General features: G+C 41.7%; 1 long non-coding RNA gene across 4 annotated transcripts in view; it reads right to left on the reverse strand.

Moving 5' to 3' along the window:
- Positions 1–2,922, reverse strand: part of LOC135186629 (uncharacterized) — a 120,774-nt gene extending 117,852 nt beyond the window's left edge. For all 4 annotated transcript variants that reach the window (XR_010307068.1, XR_010307069.1, XR_010307067.1 and 1 more), the window contains exon 1: positions 2,744–2,922. This is a non-coding gene — a long non-coding RNA (uncharacterized LOC135186629). The remainder of the gene's footprint in view (positions 1–2,743) is intronic.
- Positions 2,923–6,000: the final 3,078 nt, after the last annotated feature.

Here is a 6,000-nt window from a genome sequence, read left to right on the forward strand (position 1 = left end):
AACCTTTGTATACTCCTTAGGCAACAAAGAGCAGGACTTGGAAGTGCAGGCTCAGACTTGAGACTATCCTTTTCAAAAAAACCAAGGATAACTCCACAGGGAAATCATGAAAGAAATGCATGAGGATTTTAAAGCTGTGGATGACTTAATAGAACTTAGTTATGCAGGAAAATATAGTTTATTTTGGTACCAGGGAAGCAAGCAAATGCACTCAAGAATGTGCCAGAATTTCCTTTATAACCCTATTTTTTAGCAGTTTAGAATTCACCAACAGTAACAATTAGCTCTAGGCTGAAATTTCATATCCAAAGATGCAATCCAGAAGGACTTTGCGGGGGTGGGAGGACTGGTGGCTTGAGAGAAAAAAAAAGGGAAAGGGGAAGAAAAAAAATCCCTGCTGATGTACACAGCAAGACTAAGTTACAGAACACAAAGAAACTGCTTACTGGTTTCAGGAACTTCTTCTTCTGTGAAAGAAGTCTCCAGTTGGTTTCAGTTTTTAAATTTGTTTTCCACTGGTTGAGTGTACAAAAGAGAAGCTTGAAGGCTGGGATGATAATGAAATGGACTAAGGAAATCAGCAATCCTAATATTAATACTAACATTTTCTTTGGGGTGTTGTGACATGAGGCAGCTCTGAGGTGATGCTCAGTTACCCAAGAACTGAGGAGAATTTATGTTGCCAAGGGCATTGCCTCTTTTGAAGCAGTTTCACCCTCTCACGTGATTCACAAGATATATTTAAGAGTCTCTTAAATTCAGTTCTACGTGGCAGATGTCTATGGGCTCAGAAAGGGCCACTATAGTCTATTGGATCAATAATCATCATAGTCTGATTCCAGCCCCACCATGAACTAGGCTGCCCAGTAGTGACATGGAGTAACGTAGACCTAGATCAGCCTCAGACAAACAGCCTGCTCTTGGCTGGGAGTCTTGCCTGGCCCTTCCAAACACTGCTCCTTCCTCTAGCAGAAATTTCACTGGCTGTTCCCTGAGCTACAAGCAGCCAGTTGCACCTTGCTGCCACCATTTCTACACTGGTTATCTTAGGACAAAAAAATCACACTGGTCCAGGGTTAAGGTGGATCCTTCCCCCAGTAGAATAAACTCACCAAAACACAGATGTGTTTTTGAAAGTCAGGGAAAGATGAAATTGTACTTCTTGTGTAAGTATAACAGTACAAAGAGAAATAAACTACTGAAGAAAAAAATATAATAACCCTAAGGAAGATGGGAAAGGGGTCAAGTGGCGGCGAAGCAGCAAAAGCAGCAGCAGCCAAAACAGCAGCCGGGGCAGATAGCAGACAGGCGCAGCTCAAGCAGCAGAAGCCAGCAAGGGGCAAAGTACAAGCTCTGCTTCTAGGCATAAAGCTCTTGATGCTCCAATGAAACTATATTAACTTATCCATTGTTGCCATTATATGGCCTATCCCTGGAATGTTCACCTCTCCCATATGTCTGAGCTAGAAAATCAGCTCAAACAGCCACAATACTCAGTCTGAAGCATGGAGTCTTATAAAAATACAAGGCCCTTTCATAAAGTCATAGAACCAAACAGGTTGGAAGAGACCTCCAACATCATCCAGGCCAACCTAGCACACTAGCACTAAATGCCTCATCCAGGCTTTTCTTCAACACCTCCAAGGACAGTGACTCCACCAGCTCCCCGGGCAGCCCATTCCAATGCCAATCACTCTCTCTGCCAGGAACTTCCTCCTCACATCCAGCCTAGACCTCCCCTGGCACAACTTGAGACTGTGTCCCCTTGTTCTGTTGCTGCTTGCCTGGCAGAAGAGATTGACCCCCACCTGGCTACAGTCTCCCTTCAGGTAGTTGTAGACAGCAATGAGGTCACCCCTGAGCCTCCTCTTCTCCAGCCTTAACACCCCAGCTCCCTCAGGCCCTCCTCATAGGGCTTTATGCACCTCTACCTGCTTAAATATCTTTTCCACCCTGTCCTAGGTTAGGTAAGTATTCCTGTTCAGAACAATGTTTACAAGTATACATCTCATCTGAAGTCATTGAGACTGAAACATGTGCTTGTTCTTGTCTTTCCTAATCACAGCCTATCTCTGTTTAAAAGTGTCTCCAAAAGCAAGAATAAGACACATGTATGTATTTACAGATATTGCTGAAAGTTATCCATTCCAAAATAATCATACAGACTTCCCAAACATATCACTTGCCAATTTATCTCCTTCAAAACCCACAATATGGCCTGTAGAATATCAAGCAAACTGGTGGACAAAGAGACATGGGAAAAAAAACCCCAAACCTCAAAAGTCCCCTAAACCAAAAGAAGACAACACTGCAACAGAACAATTTGCTTGCAGAACAGCATTTTGCAACCCATGGCCTACATGGAACCCACAATGGTTCAGAATAAAAGACAGGTGGCAGGTTTAAGTCTCTTCTTAGTAAGAAAACCATGAACGTTGAAAGAAACTTTAGGTCACATCACACCAGCAAGCAAATGTGTTGGAAATTAATACTTGGTTTGTGAATGATGATATTAATTTCTGTATGAATGTTAAATTTTAGTATTCATATTTTAAAAATTGGGGAAATTCCCAGAGATTCTTTGGATTTTTGGTCAACAGGAAGTAGTTGCACCAAGGGCATTGCTGAACATGGAATTAAACAGTTTAAACAGTCAGAACTTGGAAAAAATAGGAACATGAAAAGAGGAAAATTTTAACTCTGCTTATGGAGCCTTAGCATTAACTCCAGCAGATGTACTCACGATGCTTTGGTCCCTGAGTAAGTTTCCCGTACAAAGATGCTTCCAAAACTTGCAAAGATGATCTCGGGGTAAAATACAACCTATTCCAGGCAGAAGGAAGGAGAGAACTGAGTTGCTGCTGCTGAGCTGCTAGTGCAAACTACATACAGGTGGCTGTTATGATTCCCAGTTAATGAGCTGTGAATGAGGTGCTGCTGCCAGTGGAGGGCCAGTGCAGAAAGGCAGTTTCTAACTCACCCCCACCATGAAATACATCATTTGGAAAATAAAACTGGCCAATAGGCACCAGCACCCTTGTTCTGGCCAGTGAAGTCAAAGCTTTGTGCCTCCTGTGAGCATGCAGGCACGTTGAGGGGCAACACAAGACACCTGACACGTGGTGCTAAGCCCCTGGCCCCCAAGTCTTTGCTGGGGCCAAACCCTTATTGTTTGCTCATCTACTCAACTCTCTGCACCTGTAACAGGAGGGCAAGGGTTAAACTGTCCTGGCAGGTTCTATGCCCTACCAGGATAGCATGGTGGTAGGTAATGAAACAACTACATCTTATGAATAAAATGAGGAAAAAAAATGAAGCTAATACCCTATTATCATGTCCTCCTCCAATTCCCATATGATTATCAGGTAGGAAATGGGTTTGTATTGTGATGGTTCCCCTTTCTTTAGCTGAAAGGAAAGTGTGCTAGCTTGAAGCTAGCTAGAATGTTTTGGTGAGAAGAATTAGATTACAGGTTCTGAACAGGAAACAATGGTGATCTCTGCTGCACTCATAGGCTTGCTGAGATGCGTAAGAACAAGAACACAAGGATAGATAACGGAGTCTCTCTATGGCTTTTGGGCTGCATGAACTTCTCTCTCTAACCTAACTTGCTGCCTGACTAATCCATCTGCTTCCTAATCCCCCTGGCCAACACTCCAAACTCACCTTAAACATAAGACAAAGTCTGGGGTAAGGTAGAGGAGTGGGAAGAAGGTGGAAGGGTGGTTGGGAGCCCCTCCTGGGGACTCAGGTTTCTGGGAGTGCTGTCGTGTTTCTGTATTACTTTTTAACTTGTATATTTCTGTATATAGCTGTAAATATTGTCAGTATCTGCTTGTATATTCTGCTAAACTGTATATATAGCTTCATTCTCCAATTTCCAGTGACTGAGTCTAGTCTGGGTGATTTTTTTTAAGTGTGTGGGGGGGACGGGTAACACCTAAACCATGACAGTAAGTTATTCCAACAACAAGGTTTAAAGTGAGAGTACAATCTGTTTGTGGTTTCTAAGAGTACTGTAGCTGGAGTAACTTTTGCTGTTTGTGAAAAATCTAAAGGTAAAAGGGGCAAAACATTTATGTCAGAAATACCTGCTCCACATCTCGTGTCCTTGTGTTTAAGATGTCATTAAATGAAAACATAATTGTGTGACAATTCTCTTCACAATAATGTATTCAGAAATACAATGCTGGATCCTATGCCAGAAGCTCTTTTCTGCTTCAATGTGTTAGTATGTTCTATTTTAATAATAGTCAACTACTTTAAATCAAAGCTGCCTTACTTCTTTTTTTCCTCCATGGATCAGGAAAACACCAATGCACTTCCTTGCTATCCAGTAATATCTCTCCATTTCTAGAAAAAGAGTTGTATTACAAAAAAGAATCACCAAAGCACTGCTAAAAAGGTTAGTCTCTTCATACAACTCATGTTAGGACATTTAGAAAATAATATGCTTGTTTGTTTTAGCAGCCTTCTTGATGATTATCTTTAATTAAATCTGGAGTTTAATTATTTCCCCCCCTCATTTTATCTATGTTTGTAACTTGGCTAATGGCAGGGAACACCTAAATTGCACCTTTATTTACAGCTACTTTCATGTTTGTTTCTCAAGGATAATGAAATGAAGTGCCTTCAGCAGCTCCACTTATACACAAATTTTTAAAGCAGCTATGGAGGCATTAACATGGAGACATTTTCTTGCTTCTTTATCATGGCACTGATGCTCATGAAGAAGTTCCTGAGATGTCACTTGCTTGGCCAAAAAATAACAATGGGGAAAAAATTGAGTGAATATCAATCTGATACAATATTTACACAAGTCACTGGAAAACTTCCTTTGAATTTAAGGCAAATACTTTTCCTCTCCAATTTCCAATCACACACTAAAGCATTCATTTCAACAGCCTGAGACCAGACGAAAGGAAATGGAAGCTGGTGGGTCAGATCCCTATCTCCAGCAATACTGTGGCTCTGACTGTGGTCTCCTCTCTCCAAAGTCATGCATATTACACACATAATCAGAAATAACAATGTACACCCAGAAAAAGCATCCTCCCTCTCTCTCTGTTTTAAAATTCATAGTGAAGAGGGCTTTGTATTTGGATAACTATTTTTACCTTCATATTCCCCATTTCAAGATGATTTTCAGCCAGCGTGATATTATGAATCCTATTTAACTATGCTTAAGATCTCTCATTTAGAGTTAAGTGGAAGAAGAAAAGACAAAATTGTCTTTGCAGATATTAAGAAGAAATTCATGGGAAGCAATCATCATTTAATATCCAGTGCTGACTTCTTGAACAAGTGCTTTCTCTAAATAATAAATCAAATGAGTTGGCACTAACAATAATACCTTCGAATATGAATGAGGAAAACAAGAATATTAAAACAATAGAAACATTAACATATAAACCTCTGCTATTTACAGGAGGGAATGGCAAAGGATAGACTGAAAAATAGCTGTTGTCTTTACAGTTTTGCTGTGATCTGTCACCAGCAGTGATGACTGCTATTAGGGAAAGAGAACCAGATCCTTCAAGCAGCCAGGCACTGTGTCACTTAAGTTTGAACCTGCAACATTTACTCCTTATCATAGAAGCAATCAGATTGGAAGAGACCTCCAACATTATCCAGTCCAACCTATCACACAGCCCTAGCCCATCAACTACACCATGGCACTAAGTGCCTCAGCCAAGCTTTTCTTGAACACTTCCAAGGATGGCAACTCCACTCCAATGCCAATCACTCTCTCTGGGAAGAACTTCCTCCTAACATCCAGCCTATACTTCCCCCAGCACAACTTGAGATTGTGTCCTCTTGTTCTCTTGCTGCTTGCCTAGCAGAAGAGATTGACCCCCACCTGGCTACAGACTCCCTTCAGGTAGTTGTAAACAGCAATGAGGTCTGCCCTGAGCCTCCTCTTCTGCAGGCTGCACACCCCCAGCTCCCTCAGCCTCTCCTCACAGGGCTGTGCTCCAGGCCCCTCACAGCTTTGGCGCC

The sequence above is a fragment of the Pogoniulus pusillus genome, chromosome 25 (genome assembly GCF_015220805.1).
Source record: "Pogoniulus pusillus isolate bPogPus1 chromosome 25, bPogPus1.pri, whole genome shotgun sequence".
Classification (NCBI taxonomy): Eukaryota; Metazoa; Chordata; class Aves; order Piciformes; family Lybiidae; genus Pogoniulus; species Pogoniulus pusillus.